The sequence below is a fragment of the Aphelocoma coerulescens genome, chromosome 13 (assembly GCF_041296385.1).
Source record: "Aphelocoma coerulescens isolate FSJ_1873_10779 chromosome 13, UR_Acoe_1.0, whole genome shotgun sequence".
NCBI lineage: Eukaryota > Metazoa > Chordata > Aves > Passeriformes > Corvidae > Aphelocoma > Aphelocoma coerulescens.
The window spans coordinates 13,438,610-13,457,744 of NC_091027.1; the positions used below are offsets into that span (position 1 = coordinate 13,438,610).

Consider the following 19,135-nt stretch of genomic DNA (forward strand, 5'->3'; position numbering starts at 1 on the left):
ATGACTTGCAGTTAAAAAGCCATCAGCTCTGTCACATTTTTCAGTGAACAGAATCCCTTTCCAGATGGCCCTTCATTTGGATAATGGACAGCCTAAGGGGATAAAAATGTCACCTGTTGTAGCTAGTCAACAATATTAATAAAACCAGGAGAATAGACCATTCATAAAATGGGAAACAGCCCAAGAATAATTTGTGAATTATATAGTGAATATTTTTGGTAGCAATCTTGCTTTAAGAATTCACAGGCATTCTCAAATCTGGACATTTTTGCCTTTGTACTGTTACCTTGATGTTTAATCATGAGCTAATTTAATTTTTCTTAGTGTATTTTCTGAAAAAAAGAAAATGCATGAGTGATTACGTTGTGATTATGACTGCAAAAAATCATGATTACAAGGAGGTCAATAACAGATTTCTTGGCTTGTCTCATACCAAATAATTTGGAAAGATGCGTTAGGCTTAACAGAACATTCAGATTGATTGAAAATGCTGAAATTTATTGGGTTTGGGGTTTTTTTTGGTTGTTGTTGGGTTTTCTGGGTTTTTTAAAAATTATTTTGGTAATCTTAAAGATACTTTAAAAGTTCCAAGTATCAAGTGATATAGCAAATACTTACATTAAAAGTAACATTTACATTTGAAAAAATACAGCAACACAAAAATTTTGAAGTCTATTATTTAAAAAGTATTTTTAAAGAAAATTCAGAGCATCTCCCTCCCAATGTGGCAAAATCTAAAGAATTTCTGAAGCATGCAGGAGTGGCTCAGTATGCCTTTTTGCCAAAAAATATTTTATCTGAAAATTTTTGTCCAGCAATTTTGGTAATCACAGCTATCTTGTATACAACAGTTATAATTGTGAATACTAATAACATATTTTTCAGCATTTTCTGATAATTAGAGATAAGTTAAACACCCAAGACAGGAAACCAGATCTCCATGTAACCAAAGCAGCAAGAGGTGCTGGAGCCTGCTCTGAGAGTAGGATATCTTGCCACACATGATCCACTGGAGGACAAGGTTTATCTATGGGAGGATGAGGTTTGTCTGCTGGAGGATGATGCATCTCCTCACTGCTGATGAAAAGAGGCTGGAGATGAAGACCTCCTGATCCAAGCATCCACCCTGGCAAGGAGGAGTGAGGATTTCTGAGTTCTCTGTCCACTTGCAGCACATTTTCCACCAATTCTTTTTCTCACACACTCTCTTATTTATGCTTCATGTGAAAGCAAGTGACTTTATTGATAATCCATCTCTTCTTTAGAACCTGAAGGCACCCACTGACAAACAGGTGATGTACATACAGGAAAATAATTAAGTGATTGTCTTGAAAAATTCTCACCTTGAAGGAATATTCCAGAGCAAATGAAAGGAACTGTGCCCTCTTTATACTTGTATATATTTATAATCCCATTGAAATTTAGGTGATGGTTCCCTGTCTTCTCATTCAGAGACCTCAGATTACTCTGCTGCATGAGGGCTGGATTTTTCAGTCTCTTTTGCAATTCATTCATATCAGGCATAACATTTTGCACCAAGGTACCTGACCAATTACACAGTAGGAGGAAAACTCATGATTTTCTTTAATAATAACACTGATTTCCACTGTATATCCTTCAGGAGAGAAAAAAACAGATGTCAGTGACATGCTCTTCACTTATGACTCACAGTCAATAGACTTTGAGTGCATAACAGATAGACTTTGCAGTCACAAGTACAGATTTTTTTTTAAGGAAAAAGATTTTTTTTAAGATTTTTTTTTTAAGATTTTTTTCTTTTTAAGGAAGAAGTCTTATGCTCTGCAAAGTATTTTTGCTAATTACTAGCATGCTTTCAAGGGATTTGTGTTGGGTACTCAGCTCCAAGCCTTTAAAAGAGGTAACACTGGTATTGTAAGTATATATTTACTTTTGTAAAATCATACCAGAGTCTTATGAGAAAACGTAGAAGGTAAATATGTAAAGCAATGAAACCCATGGAGTTACACAGAGTTATCCTAGAGTAAATGAGTTAATGTGGTGCATGGATCAGTAATAGCTCCTACAGCTGCCAACAGATGCGTGTGTAATAAGTTGTATACATTTTCTTAACTTAAAGCATGGTAATTAGAATTCTTTGCAGGTGAACAAATGCTGAACATGTTGCATAGAGACAACCCTCCAACCATCTGGAAAAGAAAGTGTTTTCCCTTGGTATTTAATGACCCCTGGTTAATGTAAAAGCACTGTTTATGAGCCTAACTGAGATCAGTAATTAGCTTTTTGTAGGTAGGAGGTAGATTGAGTTAATGTAAACTCTGACGGTAATGGAAAACAAAAGAATGAAATCCTCAGAGTGGAAATCATTTTAAGGAGTGTTCTCAGGAAAGAAGAAAGGAAAACCTGTGAGTTCCTGTTTAATTTAGAGCATATTTTGGAGTCATGAACAAGAATAATTGTGTTACAGGTTTTTTTTATGGTTACATATTGACTGAGACCTACCATGGGACTCCATTTTATTTTTCTGACTATTTTTCCATTTATTGTTTAAATTGAGTGTATATTAAGTAGCTTATTTTCATGGTAGAACCATTTTTCTTCCAATAGCAGGTGAGTTTGAAAATACAAATATATGTTTGCAATCTGACTAGAACTACTCCTGAAACTAACCACTGTCATCACAAGCAGCTGATAATTCCAATCACTTCTTTCCTCCCTCTGTGCTGTTATAGCCAGGCAGGCAGATGTGGCCATTACCCAGAGGATTTGCAGCTAGAAAGCCTCAGTGCTTCTTCAGTCCTTCTTGCTGTTGCTTTTATTTGTTCTTTCTATGAAGTTCTAGTTGCCAGTCATGTATACTAGATCATCAGAGGGCCAAAAGAAAGTCATATTTGTCATCTTTTCTTAATCTTGAGCTTCATAGGGGGTAGAGCACTGTGCATGACAAAATTTGATTTCCTATAATAATTATCCATTTATTATGTGAATGGGATACAAATCTGTCTTTGTGGTATTGGAAGGGACAGTTAGAAACAGGTGGCTTTTATTTATGAAATAAGTATGTAAGAAATTTATTTGTATTTAAAAATGAGAGAACAATTGAATTCTAATTGCTACCTATGGAAGCAGCAAACAGATTTTTCAGCTTTAAACTTATAAGGAATTTAGCAAGGATATAGATACAGAAATTGCAAAGAGAAACACATAGAATAAAAATGTTGAGGGGATCTCCTGATACTAATTAAGTAAATTATACTTAATTGGCAAATGCTTCAGTCAGACCAGCTTTTATTTTCGATTCACACAACAGAGAGTGTGTTTGTCAAAAGACTAAAAGCTTTAACATTTTGTTTAAATATTATGTTCTGTGAAGGACACTATCAGCTTCTATGTTCAGTGCTTTGGTTTTTCCTGTTATTCTGAATATCTTCCTAATCTGTGCCTGATATTAAAAAAATCTCTTGCTGAGTATTACAAGGCTATTTTTCCACTTTGAAGTGTATTTCCTCTCCAAGATCAGAGTACTGTGAAAATAAATAAATTCAAAACCCATCAATATAAGAACATGACAGATTAATTTTGGGTCTCATTATGTGAGTGCCAAAGCCCTCTCCATCCTCTCCAAGGTAGGGTTTCACATCGTATGTATTCACAAAGCCAATCTTATTTACAGAGAGAGACTACTTTACTGTTATTGTTCAATAATTAACAATATTTTAATGTTGGGTCAGCAGTGAGTTTCCATAAAATATTTCAAAAGAAACACTGAGTTAAAAATTCCACTACACTTCCCCAGCATTTCCCTGGAGCTCAGGTGTGCATTTGCTGCACAGATGGTGCAGCAGTAATACCACGCAGGGCTGTCAGATCCCTGATATACCTGGTGCAGCACCATGAGTGCAAGATAAATGAAAGCCTGAGCTTCACATTTCCCAGTGTTTTAGGGATTAATTCTCCTCTTTTGATCTCCTCACTGATGCCTCCCAGAAAACTTAAAAAAATATCTCTGTGAGAATATAATTCTACATCTGAGTTATACTAGATGGTGTCTTAGTTTGCTTAAATCATTTTTCATTATTATTGACATTTCTTTGAATTTATGTGATACTTTTTATCCTGAGGAGTTCATGATCCATTGGGTTAGATTCCATCAGATATCATAGTCATGGTTTGTGAGGCCAAAGGCTTCCATAATTTATCTCTGCTATTAAGGGGCCCTGACTCAACTGCTTGATTTTGTAAGGCCTTGTGCAGTCTTCAATTAAATTTTGGGGGAGGTTTTTAAAAATTTTATTTAATTTTTTGCATGTAGTTAGGAGGTACATCTATGTACTTACTGTGTCTGCATATGTGTTATAGGTAAATATTAATTTTTTGGCATGCAGTTTATTGCACTGAGGCTTACACAGGCACAGTGAATGAGTAATTCCTGATTAATGGGCTATGCTTTGCACTTTTCCAAAGAAGCAAAGCATAAGAGCTATCTGAGCTTTTTTCGCAGGAGAAAATGGACTTGAAGGCCTCCTCATGCATCTGCCCAGCCTTTATTGGAATTATTTTAGGATTGTCTGGTCAATGCTGTTTCATTTGTGTTATAGCAGTTTCTAAAAGCATCTCTGCACATTCATAGTGAGGGACCCTCACTTTGAAAAAGAAATAGAAGTTAAATGGGAAAAGAAAATAAAAAGCAGTTACTTCCTCTGCCACACAAAGACGGAACTGATATGTAAAGAAATGGGTTATTTGTCCAAATTATACCATGAGCATATAGCCAGCCAATGTAACTCTTTATCTGCAAAGTACAGTGCCTTAGGTCAGTTCTTTTCTGCTGCTGTTGATGAGTATTTATGCATATAGAAATACTCATTTTGTGCTATCCCCCTGCTGACATGAATGACTGGTACTAAATGATTGCAAAGGTAATGCAGCCAAAGCTGAGGTTGGCAATAGGCCATGTCCAAATCAGGACATCACAGCACCTCTGGTACATCCAAAACCCTGTGTATTCACTCTGCTTCTATCGTAAAATGAAACACCTTATTAGATCAGGTTTTCTGAGGTGATGTCAAATCACACAACAGAAATTAAAACCAAAAGTTTCGCAAGTGCCAGATGCTGTAAATAGTAAAATATTTATCATTCTCATAGGCTAGGACACAGCCAGCAGTTACAAAAATCTAAATTCTATTTATTTCCCATTATGGATTCAGTAGTATTTTGCTAGAAGGGAAAGTGGAATTTGTGAGATTTCAGGGAAAAGGTGATACTGCAGCATTTCCTAGCTAATGTACTACCATACCACATCCATTTGTAATGTGAGGTATTCCCTGGTTGATTGCCCAGGGTAGTGTTCAACGTACCAGAACAACATGACAACAGATACAGTGGCAAAGTTAAGAATAAAGCCAAAGGTGGTGGATGAAATATATTGACTTTCTAGAAGTGAGAAAGTGGATCAATGCTGGACTTCGTCAGACTTGTGGCATAGGGCTTTTCTCAAGCAATCACTCTGTTGATTTAAGATCATTGGTCTGGAGATGCTACAAGAAGCTGAATAGGTATGAAATCTTTATTGTGAGTCACCTGCTTTCTTCTTTCTCCAGTACTGAACAATTTAAAATGTGCCTGTTCTCCTATGAAATAAAACTGAGCTTAAAGAAATTCCACAGTTTACAAGTAAAAATCCAAAATGCTAGTGCAGTAATTTTCAACCAGTGAGGAATGAAATACTCTTTAGTTTAACCAATTTAGATCTGGTTTTAGCCATTTAAAATCAGTAAGGATTATGCATTAAATGTTATAGAACTGGTATTGGAGAAGTTTTAATTTGGATTAGACTTTCTCAAATGTCAATTCTGTGTTACACAACACAGTGGGTTTTTATCTCAGAAGAAAGAAAAGGCCCAAATTTGTGCCCATTATCTTTGCCAGCAGTTCCATGTCTCTGACAGATGATGGGGATGGTTTATTTCTGGGGCATGGTCTCACCACTCCTCTCTCAGACATTCCTTCTCCAGTGCAGGGAATTCTGAACTTTTCCTGCACTGGCTACACAGTATTTTCAGGTTCTTAAACTGATCCAAATGCAAAACTCTTGACACATGGTACCCTTAAATAACTACAAAGCAACCACATGAGGTACCTCAGAGAGGGACCGGGTAGGCAACGGGGGGTCAGAATTGCTACATCTATCTCAAGATGAACCATTCTACCCTTCAATTAAAGAAAGAAGGTAAATTATCTGTTGAAAGATCCTCATGTATATGGAATCCTAAAATCACATGTCCAGTGGCAGTCAGATACTCCACACTTCATGTTCTCCCTGACCATTTCCTGCACATCCTTTAGATAACACTTTGAAAGAGAATGTCATGAAATCCATTGTGCATGTGCTAATGGGGCTTCACACATGTATGGGAGAAAATAAAATGGCAATTTCTGCATGAGCTCAAATTCATGTTCAATGCTTATTTTTATCCAAAGATATCAAAGATATTTTCATATATAAACTCTTCTTTCCTTTTATTCAAATTGGCTTTACCAGAAAAAAATGATTATGAAGCCCATTAATCTTAATTTTTCACACTGAGATTCATTTTACAGAACTGGAAGCTACAGAAATGGAACCATCCGCTTCTCTCTGTCACTTGGATATCTAAATGTAATGCAGATTGAAAATTAAATGCAAGAGACAAGATAGCAGTTCTAATAACTCAGTAATTTCTAAATAAATAGACTTAGATTGATGGAAGAGAAAAAAATCTGTTTACCCGATAACACATGATAGCAGTACTTCTATAAAGAGTCTTATGTTGATTAGGATTTTCTAAAGTTTAAAATGAATTCCTCCAGTCTATTTAAATGTATGTGAAGTAAAACTGATACTCTTATCTTATATCTTCTTCAGCCACTAACAGGAAGTTGTAAACTGTGTCAGATTTGGATGACAGCATTTCAAATCCCCTTTGTACAGCTTTCTCAAAATAATCAAGGACTTGATTTGGTATGTAGAATAAATATTCACTTTTCTTAATGTAATATGTAACCCTCGTGAAGTGCATAGCCCCGTCCAGCAATGTAACATTAAATGCTGTGATATTTTAAGAAGACATTTTGGATCATGTTTTACTTAGTTGATATCAATTATTATCTAAGAAAATAATAAAAGAATGTTATTTTGACTAACACTTTTACTGGAGAAGAAAAGGAATAATTTTCCACTACTTTTTTGTATTTTGCAGTGGATGTAAAATAGTAGGATAGAATTCAGAAAATTATTGGTTCAGAGGTAACCTGTATACCTTCCTAAAACTGAATTTGTATTATTTTACATCTTTGAACTTGCTTTTGTAATGTAATATTTCAGTATCCCCCAAGAAATAAAAATATAAAAATCTCTCACTCTGCTTGCTTTCATTTAAATTCCAATCAAGTTATCTAAACCCATTAATCACCTGATACTGGTGGAAAACTAGTCCAAGATACATTAAAATTTGGCATTTTCACAGTTCACTTCAGAAGCCTTGTTATAAAAATGTCAGGATATTCAGATAATTTTTGAATGTGTTATTTTTTGATAAACTTTAGGGGAATGGACTATGAACTTCTCACATATATTTCTATAGGAACTTTGTAGCTTTTGCTTTGATTAGGAAACCATTAACACATTTCACTCATGTGAGTGCCTGCAAGACCTCTGGATATGTCAGCAGCTTTTCAAATCGACTCTGCCACTGGATGATGGCAAAGGTGGATTGGAATCATGTTTGAGTGCCTCTGTTCCTTACTCTCAGAGAGATCCCAAAGGAAGGTGTTGGGTAATTGCTCATTCACTCTGAGAGCTCTCTCTTCATTATAAAATAAATAAATGAATAAAAATGAAAGGGGAAATTGCACCATTTGCTAAGACCAGACATAGTAGTAGACAATTACTTCATAATTGTTCAGCAGAGAAGAGGGGAAACCAAATCCTGTGCTCTAAGTCTGCAAACACAAGAGAAGAAATTAAAGAAGCTTCTGTATCTGTGTTGCAGACAACGGTCTGTGTTTCATCTACCTATCAGGTAAGGAACTTCCCCTTTGTAAAGCCATTTTGTTGATCAATATTAGACTGGAATTAAAAAAAAAAAAAAAAGCTGTAACTGAATGGGCCATTTTTTTAAAATTATGAACACTGTTACAGGTCTCTTTTTGTAAATTAGTACAGATGTGACAGGTTTTTCTATATGTCAGTTTTATTATGACAGAGACTTGAAGAATGTGTAAAGCCAGCTAAGATGGACATACTGCCTAAGTGTAGAAGTGATTTTATTCTATCACTTCTGCTTCTTGATTTGCTTGGCATACCTCAGTAGAATAGGATGGAATGGCAAATATCTCTCTGCCATGGTCTGTAAGGGGGTCCTGTGGCCATTAATCTGAAATGGCACCTGCCAGAAGCAAGGCTACCCAAGCCATGAGGGACCCAGGCAGCAGCAGAGGAGAAGACTGAGGCAGAACTGTTGGAGCACTTGGTGTTTAGGAAATGGAACACACAACATACTACTACTGTTCTTTTTAAGAGCCTTGTTGTGCAGTAGATGTGGAAGGCTGGCTCTGGGATCTCCTTTCAAGCCAATCAGGACAAGTTTCAGAAGAGAGAATAGCTTATAATTTGCTGCCTTCCTAATAAAAAGGAGATGTGAAAGAGAAGAGCAATTGTCTGCAGGGCTGTCTGACTGAGGAACAGACATCAGAACGCTACAGGTGCAGGGGAGTGTAGGAAAAACCGTCATGTTTGCAGCACCGCCTGACAGCAGAAGCAAGGGTATTGAACCGAGGATTTTGTAGTGGACAAGGCTGGATGGAAATAGTTTAAAAGGCAGCTAGATAAGCCCACTTAGGGCTACAGCCTGCTTCGTGATCCAGGACACAAATAGACACTTTGCTTCACTATTCCTTTGGAGTACAACTACAGAAGTGAATTAAATTGGAGGCTGTTTTGTTTCAGGTGCCTTAGTGTTTTGGTATTTTAAAATTTTATTTCTCTGCTTTTCTGTTACAACATTTACTATTGACAGGTTCTAATTTGAAAATGTAGGCAAAGAATCATATGTTTTTGTCTCAGTATTAGATTAGGCAGCATGCTGATCAGCCAAGTTTCCCTGACACAAGCTGCCTTCTGCCTTCAGAGAACACTGGGGTTCTGTGCTGATCTAGGAATGTAATGTCACCTGCAGATTGAACTTGAAACAAATCAACAAAAGCATGCTAAGAGACAAGAGTGCTTCTCTATTTGCACAGTGTTCATAAAATAATATATTGATATCAGGTTGGCATCAGCTAAAAGGGAGATTTAGGATAATTCACTGAGGATTTGGAAGAAACAGTAGAAGGACACTCCATTAAAATACTCTTGCTTGTCAGTCACCTCTCTATCATCTTTTTTTCTTTTTCTAACAAGAATCCAGAGATGAGCAATAGAAACAATAATATGAGGACTGAGGACAAACCATTTGGGGTTACAGCAAACTGCTTTAGATCAAACTTGATACAAGGGTAAGCCTCTCCATTTGAAGCAGTAACTCTCTGGAAAGTTTCTCTCCCAAGTTCTCTCTGATGTCTCTGATATTTCTAACTGAAACATTCAGGTAAAATAAACCTGAAAGCACAATAGTCATATGACATAGAAGAGGTCAAAATTACAAAGAACTGCAAATATTTAGGATGTTACTGTCTTGTACGTGGAGGTTACCAGGACTGATGGCATAGAAAGTATGGGAATTCCTTAGCTGCTTCAGTTCAGTCATGCATTGATACAACGGCTTGGCAGCGCTGCTCTGTCAGTGGAATCTTCTGGCAGTTTGAGAAGGACCAGATGAAGGTCCCTGCTTGTGCTCATGCTCTGCAGGAAGTCTTCCCAAGTTTCACATTTAACATTCTATTTTATGAAGAATGCCCTCAAACTCTAATCATAGGAAGAACTAAATCTTCAAAAGGATATCCATTAAAGATAGAGAGAGAGAGAGAGAGAGAGAGAGAGAGAGAGAGATGTACACACACACACTTGTATACACATACACAATGTGATATGTGATCTATGTTTTCTTACTCCTATGAGAACTGAACTGTACTTAAGAACAACAAACATGAAGAACCAGAAGGCTGTTGGCTTGGGAGATTTTTTTGTGGCCATCACAGGAAGAGAAAAATGTGAAACATTATTTCACAAGATGACAGGTGGATAGCTTTTTTTGGTAAAGTCTAAGAAAACAAAGGTGTGGCTATCATCTTAGTGGTTAACTACACAGCATAGGTCCAAAACTCCCCAGATGTAAACACACCTACATATTTATGGTTGCATCTGCATATTTGAAAATACAGTATCTTGCATATAATTCTACCACTCTATGGGGAGTTTATTCTTGACAGAAATAAGATATTTTGATTCACCAGAAAACACTTAAAAATGCAACAATAATGAAGCACTGCACAAACATAAAAAAGTGGTGGTATTTTTATATGTCCATATAGCGAGTTTCTTGGAATATATTATGTCAGTCCTCATTTATTTCATCTTGAAATACCCAAACCATGATTTCCTGTATTACATCTAGTCTTGTAACAATCCTAAAACATTATTAATGTCCAATGATGTGAAGTCAAGTGCTTCTAAAAAAAGCCTCTTAAGCACAGTGAAAACAACCCACATCCTAAGAGTTATTTCTGATGGAGTGCAGGACATTAAAATGCTGCTAGATGATATCCCAGCTTGGGTTTAAAGAATTAATGAAGAACAAATGTTCTAACTGACATGTAAGCATGAAATTCTCTCTGTGGGTTGACCTTCATTCTTCTGCAGTTAGTTAATGAGGATTCTCTTTGTTATCTTTCTTGCTGAAGAACCTCAGGGTCTTGTATCATTATTGAATGAACACAATGTCACCTCAGCTGGCAGAAATGTTTTGTCTTTTGTCAGGAAAAGAACTTTCCTCATGTCAGCTGCTGAAAGCACAACAAGCAATTGAGACCAGATATTTCAATTCAGCTAACTTAGCCCAGTGGAGATGTTGAACCTGCTGTAGTTGTTTTGATCAAAATATTCAGGCTTCATTATTCTACAACTCTTGCATCTACTCCTCAAGTTTGTGATGCATTGTTATAAATTAATGACAAACAAAAGCATTTTATCTGGAGAACTGCTCTCAATATTCCCCTTTTGACAGTTAATTGCCATTTGTTGCAGTAGGTATTTTTTTTGAAATGAAAGCTTAAAGAACAGCTGCTTTTTATCTGATTCAAAATGACAAGTGTATTGTTAACTACCAGAGGATCTTGTGAGGTGGGGATCACATCTGCTCAGAAAACTGGAGCTGTAACTTCAAGCTCTTCTGTGAGCTGTATCTATTATGCAAAGCTGTAGAAGGGGTTGAATGATAATTGCAAATTTCATCTAACATGAGTATTTTATTTGGGGTGCCTCGAACACTTTTATGGTTTCCCCATTGCTCAGGGTACCTGAGCAATCAATGACCTATGACCTATGGTCATTACATACAGCAGAAAAGCCCCTCTCTCCTCCACAACCACCCCCCCCCCACCCCAAAATTTAAAAAATAACTCTTCTATCAGTACTTCAAAGTGGCACAGGATGAAAGTGCACATGAGAGGTGAGAGAAGGCATTCATGGGAAATAGTGCAAGAAAAAATTATTCATGAATTATTCATCCAGGTGTGTATATACAAGAGCGTTGATATGGGAGCTTATCATGGCCATACAGATCTCTGTTCAAGGAAGGACAAGATGTGCAGATAACAAGTGGTAGCAAATAGAAAGGCAAATACTTTTTCCCCATCAATTTTGGCTAAGAAAATATACCTGACACTTTTCTGTTTCCTGTCCTGTAGGAACACATGGAGAACAGCTTTTTTTTTTTAATCTTCACCCCCTCAGAAAAACCCACACCAAACCAAACACCAAAGAAAACCATAACAAAACCCACAGAGCCCAATTCTGGCTTTGAACACTTCCAGGGATAGGAGGAATCCACAGCTTGTCTGGGCAGCCTGTTCCAGTGTCTCACTAACCTCCAACAATAAAAAATTTTTTCCTAATATCCCATCTAACTCTGGCAATGGGAAGCCATTCCCCCTAGTCCTGTCACTCCAGGCCCTTGTCTAAAGCCCGTCTCCAGCTCTCTTGGAGCCCCTTTAGGCACTGGAAGGGGCTCTGAGGTCTCCCCAGAGCATTCTCTTCTCCAGGCTGAACTGCCCCAACTCTCTCAGCCTGTCTTCATTGGAGAGGTGCTCCAGTCCTCTGAGCATCTTCCTGGCCCTTCTATGCCATGATGTTCTTTGCCATTACAAAAAGACATATTCACATTTTAATAAATCACAGCAGGATCAGTCTGTTCTCTGTCAAAGCTTCTTATGAGAACTATCCTAGAAAAGACGAAAAATTAGTGATCACGCTTTCCTTTGGAAAGTGAGAGACATAGGCAGGAGTTTTTATTTCTGTTAGTATTTGTCTATTTTTTTACTGAGTTGTCTTCTCTCTAGGATTCTCAAAATCTAGGATTTTGACTGGAAATTTCATTTTGACATTTTTACTTTCAGAAGTGTGGGGGAGCTAGGATATTGTAAAATAAATTGGATGTGATAAATCAGATAAGAAAACAAACGTTGTTGGAAATTTCAGATCACTCCAAGCTGAACTCTTGTGTGAGATAATGGTAATTATTTTATTTAAATAGGTTTGCCTACTTTAACACTGTGGAGAGCAATACTCTGTTCTAGTCTGTGTCATAAGGTAATGAGCAACAGCAAATGAGACCTGAAATTATATGATATATTCAGAGGTTTTGTTATGTTGCACTTTGCCTTATAGTCACTTTCCCTTTTCTTTTAAAGAGTATTAAATTATTAGGTACACATTATTATAAATCCCATTAGTTATTAATGCAAAGTGGGAAGGAATGGCATTTGTGAGGTTTTTTATCCCAATATTCAGCTTATCAATCTCATAAACTGCATTTTTGAGCTGACAGGGACATATGTTTTCTTAAAGTCATTAAAGTAATGCTGTATTAAATACTTATCTAAAGTAAGACAAGTACAACTGTGATACCTTCTGGTTATTAGGATACATATGTCTAATATACATTCATTTTGGTGTCCCTTAGGGGACAGCCTTGTTATTAATACAGCAAAGAACAGCTGAGTGAGCATATGGTTTATTAAGACATGCTTATATTAATTATATGTGAATACTATTCGAAAGGGTCACTGTTCTATAACTGAGAGACCCTTTGTGATCACTATGTTGGAACTCAAAGCTCAGTAGGATTACTCTTGATCCAATCTATGTGTCTCTGGCTGGAAAAATCATTATATTTGTGTCTAGGCTGGAAATTAATGAAACACTTCAGAACTTAAGACCATGACAACTCAAGCGATTAATGAATATGCAAAACTGTAGGAAATTTTGCAGACATGATGAAATTGCATGTGAGAAGTCTAAAGCTCACATATTTCTGTAATACCTTATACAGCAATCTGATCCACAGTGCACCTTTACACAATGTATATAATAAAGCAGAATAATTTGGTAGTTGCAGGCCAAAACTAAAAACCAGCTATAATCCTGTCAGCATGGCTTCCATCCCTCTACTGCTCAACTGATTTGCTTTTTGAATATTGTAATTCCTGCTCTGTTACCTAAAACCAGAAAAAATTGCTGATGGCCAGTTATTCTTAAGGCTGTTTTTCATTCCAGGAGATGACACAGCCCACACTGTCTCCCACAGTGCATCACTGAATCTTTCACTGGAGTGCCAGGCAGAAGATTGTTTAAGCATGAAAACAAAAGAAATGTGGATTCAGTCTTGGAGAAGAAGATCCAGTGGGGAAGGAGCTGAGGACTGTTCAGTTTTATCTTTCTTTTTTTCACTCTAAATCTGCTCCAATACCAGAAAAGGTCCAGTTCATACCTCATGACTGGACTCACATGTTCCATGTCAGCTTTGCTTGACTTATGACAAGTTGCAGGGTTCCTGTGATAGTGCTGGAACAGAGCAGTCTGTGCTTGGCCTTGGCTGTCCCTTGGCACCTGAGCCAGGGCCTGGCACAGGTTGCACAGAACACAACTGCAAGAAAAAAATGCACTAGGAGGAAAGATGGTTTCATTAATGTTTCTCCTTGTTCTGTGGATAGAGAATGCCATACTGGATATTTCCTTTTGTTAGCAGAATCTGAACATTCAAACAGAATGTGTCGGGCTCCAGGACTGTGAAAGTAAACCTGTACAGTAAGAACAACCTTCCGGTAATATTTTCTATACAGTGTATTTCCTCAATATTTTTTTGAAAACTCAGGCATACTTTTCAGTATTACATCAAGAATATTAAGGCAGGATCTATTATTAATTCACATTTGAAGCCCTTTACCCATCACGCCATCAGTCTCGGGGCATTGAGGCATTAAGACAAACTCAGCTGTGAGATATGGAAGAGCAAAAGTTGGTCCAAGTGTATAAAAGTAAGAACAATGTAAATACATCTGTACTTCTGGGTCTGTCACCAGCTATCTTAAAATTTTCCTGGGACGTTCAGCAGCCTGAATGGTGGGTGATCAGGAAGGCAGTGTGTCCCCAGGGTTACCCCCTGTGGATGAGGGGGCTCTTTCTGACTGGGGGTGCCATTCCTGCCATGTTCTTGAGCCTCAGTTTCCCCGCTGTGAAAAGAGATAGCATCCATACAGCATTGTACACCTAAAATAAGAGCTGTGGGTCTTGATTGGGAGCATTTCACAGTTATAAAAAAAACCTTTAAGCTTCTAGGATAGGAAAACATTCTAGATATCTAAACTCTAAGTAGCCCAGCAATGAAATGTAATTCTAGTTTATGAATATATACATTTTCTCAGAAGTTCTGAACTTCAGCTATAAGATGACCTACAGAGAAAAAACCTGCAATAACACTTGTTGTACTGCTTCAGAAAGAACCACAGCAAATCAAAGCAGCTCTCATTTGAAGGGGAAAACAAACAATCCACAGGTGTGTGAGGCAGGCGGATCAGGGTTCGTTAGGATGGAGCCACAGGTGTCCTGAGTTAAGCTGAGTAGTTTGTTACATGACCAGCTGGGTAGAGGGCTGCTAATGGTGCTTTTGGCCTCAGGTGAGGAGTATTAGCTGTGGTTCTGTTTTCTAGCTCTCCTCAGAAGGTGAGGGCAGCAGGCAGGGGAGAGGTTTGGTTGTGGGGGCCTGTTCTGGCTTCTCCTCCTGCCCTATGAAACTCCTCTGGGACTGGACACCAGCAGTGGCTCCTTGAGCCCATGGCTTGGATCTGTCAGAACATTCTGCCCCTTGTGAGGCACTTGGTGAGGAATATTCTGGAACAGCATGGTAGTGCTGGATCTCTATCAGGGAAGAGGCCTACTGAGCTCTCCCTGGCTCAGATAAAGCAAAAGAAGACAAAACCTAATGGTTTAATTGATTTGTTTGTATTTGGTTTGGTTTAAAGTTGCTCTCAGGAAGTGAGTTGGCATTTTCCTGTGCTGTTTGGTTTTTAATGCCCTATTTCAAGGTCTGTGAGGGAGCTGTGTGTGGACATTAGAGCTGTGGGAGGGTGACCAGTGCCTCCCAGCCTGAGTGCCCGGCTGAGGCGCTGACAGAGATGAGAGTATCAACAGCCTCCTTTTGGCTGCAGGTCTGCCTAACCTGGGGAGTTTAAATCATGGTTTTGGTAGTTCCTGGTTTACTTAGTGAGGTATTCAAGGAGCAACACTGAAATAGAGATCCTTAGGTTGGAAAGCATGGGAGGAGCTGTAGTCTTTTTTCAGGGCAAGCATTTTACAGTCACAGTCTGGGAGCAGGCTTTGGTAGGTAGCTCTTGGTGGCCATCTCTCTCCTGTGAAGGAGAGGCTTTACTAGTTCTAAATACCTCTCTGTAATTTTTTATTTTGACATTTAGTTTTTAAACCTTTTTAGTTACTAAACCTTGTAGCTGACCTGAAGAACAGACAGATTTTTTTGGGCATTTTTTTATTCATACAACACATGCAAAGAAAGGAATAAATACAATTATAAAAACAGTAGGGCATAAAGGACTTTGCTGATTTCCCAAAATATTCTTCGTAGTCTTCAAGAGAAAATACAAGCACCTGCTTTATTCAGTGCAGGGAGGCATCTGTTAGTTTCATTGGAAATGCAAGCATATTTATAGAATGTTTGGTGGCTGAAATGGAATTTCTATCTATTAAGTTTCAGACGTAAAGCTTTTTTCTTTCTGTTATGTGAGTGTTCTTTCCTAACCTAATTAGTAAACGCTGCTTGTGTTTGACGTGTATTAAGTGTCCTGGAAGCTGGAAAACAAAATTCCTAAATGATAGTGTAGTTGGTAAAGGACTCAAATCTTCTGACACATTCAGACTGAAAATACTTGAAATATAAGGTGCTGAGCAGTTGAAAATTGACACAATTTCATAAAGTCTTAATACCAGAACAGACAGGTGTTGTACTTTGATCACACGAGAAGAAACAGCTGATGTATAGTGCAAAAGTAATAATTCCAAGCTAGAAGCCTACAAATAATGTAGCTGCAAATTATATTGTCAAGAGAATCAAAATACTTTGTAATATATTCTAATGCATATTAATTTGAGAGCCCTATAGGGGACAGCCTTGTTATTAATACACAGAGGAACAGATGTGATAGCATATGGTTTACCAACTTGTATTTATGTTAATTCTATGTAAATAGGATTTTAATAAGGTAACATTAGTCTATAGCTTCATTTTCCTAATATATCTTTCTTCTTTGAAGATGATAATTGAATTATCTAAATTGGGGTCTAGGATCATAGAAAAGGTTAGTGGAAAGAGTCCATTTTATGTAAGACATAAAAGGGGGTAAAAAGCATCCCTTTTTGAACGTTTTATCATCATTTAAGCTTTCAGTGAAGAAGTTTGAATTATTTTATTCACCACTTCTATCACTTCTAAAAACACTGCTTGATACCTACTCTTCCCATTTTTAGATTCTTACTTATTCTCGAGTCTTACCTTGATTTTTAGTAGTTTGAACTTCCATTCAGCTCTCTTTGGGAAACTTGCAAAATTTTGGAGAATCCCAGAAAATTTCCAGCATTACCATATATCTGATGTCTATTGAACTTGCTATGCAACTCCTCTCTGGCTGTCAGTTGGAAAAGCTGTGAGTGCATTTCTGAGTTAACTCAGGCTTCTTGGCAGCTTTCTCTGGGGCACAATTTTTTTTAATTATGCTCCCAGGCACTGCTTGGAGCCATTTCAGTTTGTGATGAGAACAGAGTAAGCAATCTGTGTTCCTGCAAGCAGGTGAGGAAATAAAGTACTAATCAGCACTAGTGCTTCAGAGGACTTCGTGAAAGTTTCTGCCTGCTATTAGGAATTTCTGGTTTAAACTATTGAATCAAACTTTTGTGCCACCTTCTGTTGAGCTGCGCCATTATAGCTGGGAAAGTTAAGTTCTGTATCTCTGGTCTAAAAAGCCCTAATTTGCATTGCCTAGAACTTCCAGTTCATAACTGGAAAACTGTAAATAGAGAAAAAGAAATACTTCCCTCCTCCATAGACAGAGCTATCACTTTCTTCTTTCAAGAAAAGAAAATTCTGAAACTTATTTTGCCTTTCTAATGAACAGGGAGCTTGGGGGGGTGAGACGTGGAAATGCTAAACTTGTTTAAGCTTAAATGCAGCTTGTAAAGGAATCTAGCAGAACTTTGTTGTGCATGTATGTCAGAAATACTTTGTTTGTACTTAGCTTGTTTTATTTTTCCTCCAAGTTTAGACAAGTTGTTTAGCATACCCCCACATGCCAGAGTTCTATAACTATGTTTTGAATAAGTAAGTCAGCAGCAGGATTTGGAATTGTAATTATTTGAAAAATGCTGGTGAAAGTAACACTTCAATGTAAATACCAAAAAAGCTTGGGGTACTTGGCTCTTTTCTGTTCTGTTCCTCAGGTCTTGGGTGCAGTCAAGGATCCACAAAAGTAATAGGTAATTCTTTCTAGCAAAATGCTGCTCCTGGGGTCTAGGGAAGAGTAGCAGGAATGCACAGTAATCACAGAATGGGTAAGACTGGAAGGGTCCAACCTCCCTGCTCAAGCTTTTGGAAATACTAAATATGCAGCTAGACAACTCTATGGAAACAGTACTTAAGACACAAGAGACAATGAAAATACTTTAATTTTTTGATTCTCTAGACAGGTAAGAAAGTACCCTGGAAAAAAGTAAAAACTGAGCAAAACAATTTTAAAAATGTAGGAGTTTTGTGTTCCTATGTCTATATTTATAATAAACTGTGCTTAAAGTGGTCAGCAAGGAATATTTCCTCTCACCACTAGATACATCTTTTCTCATAGTAAGGAACACTGGACATTCATAATCCATCCAAAATGGAAGGACAGTTTTTGTCATCAGCCACAGGGAGATATCGAATCATACATCTTTACCTGACAAGAGGTGGCAATTTAATCTGACAAGTTTCCTGCCAATGAGGACAGCTTTAGGAGTTCAGCTGCCTTGGTAAAGATTTGACATGCCACTGAGGGATGTTGTGCACAAGCTTGACAATAAACTGGAACTTGGTAATGCAGTTTAGGTAGCTGTGAAAATTTATTAGAAACCAGAGTCTGTAAAATTACTGTACTCCAGAAATGTTTTTCCTTCCCTGCTGAATATAAGTGATATTTAATGCATAACATATATTTAAAAGCTTGTCTCCTGATCATGTAAAACAAATCTACAGTAATGCCCATGAAATGGCAAGGAATTCAGTTAAAGGCATGTGAGGAATAAACAGAATGGGAGGGCTGCCTTCTGGAGCCAGAGGAGAAGCCTGTCTAAACTGAAGGTTTGATTGCTGAATTGATGTGTCCTGCTGTGAAATCTTATTCATATGCCTGGAGAGGGACCTAAAAGACTTGTGGACTTCAGATGCTTGCAAAGCCCCAGGTGATAGCTGAGGAACTCTTGCAGCTGGACACCACGCTCATGATATGGGTACAGGAGCAAAGTTTGCAGACATATTTCAGCAAACACTCCAAATGCCCTTTCAATTCTGACTAATATCTAAACATGAAAGAAAAATAATTTTATGTTTGTTTCACTGAAGTAACTCATTTTAATATGAAGTGA

The 19,135-nt window shown here is 37.5% G+C and overlaps 1 long non-coding RNA gene across 5 annotated transcripts in view; it reads left to right on the plus strand.

Annotated features, from left to right (window-relative positions):
* The first annotated feature begins 252 nt into the window (after nucleotides 1-252).
* The window catches only part of LOC138118004 (uncharacterized), a 34,014-nt gene continuing 15,131 nt past the window's right edge, over nucleotides 253-19,135 (plus strand). For 3 of the 5 annotated variants that reach the window (XR_011154941.1, XR_011154942.1, XR_011154939.1), the window contains exon 1: nucleotides 253-15,334. This is a non-coding gene — a long non-coding RNA (uncharacterized lncRNA). The remainder of the gene's footprint in view (nucleotides 15,335-19,135) is intronic. The other 2 variants (XR_011154943.1, XR_011154940.1) reach the window with 2 other exon arrangements.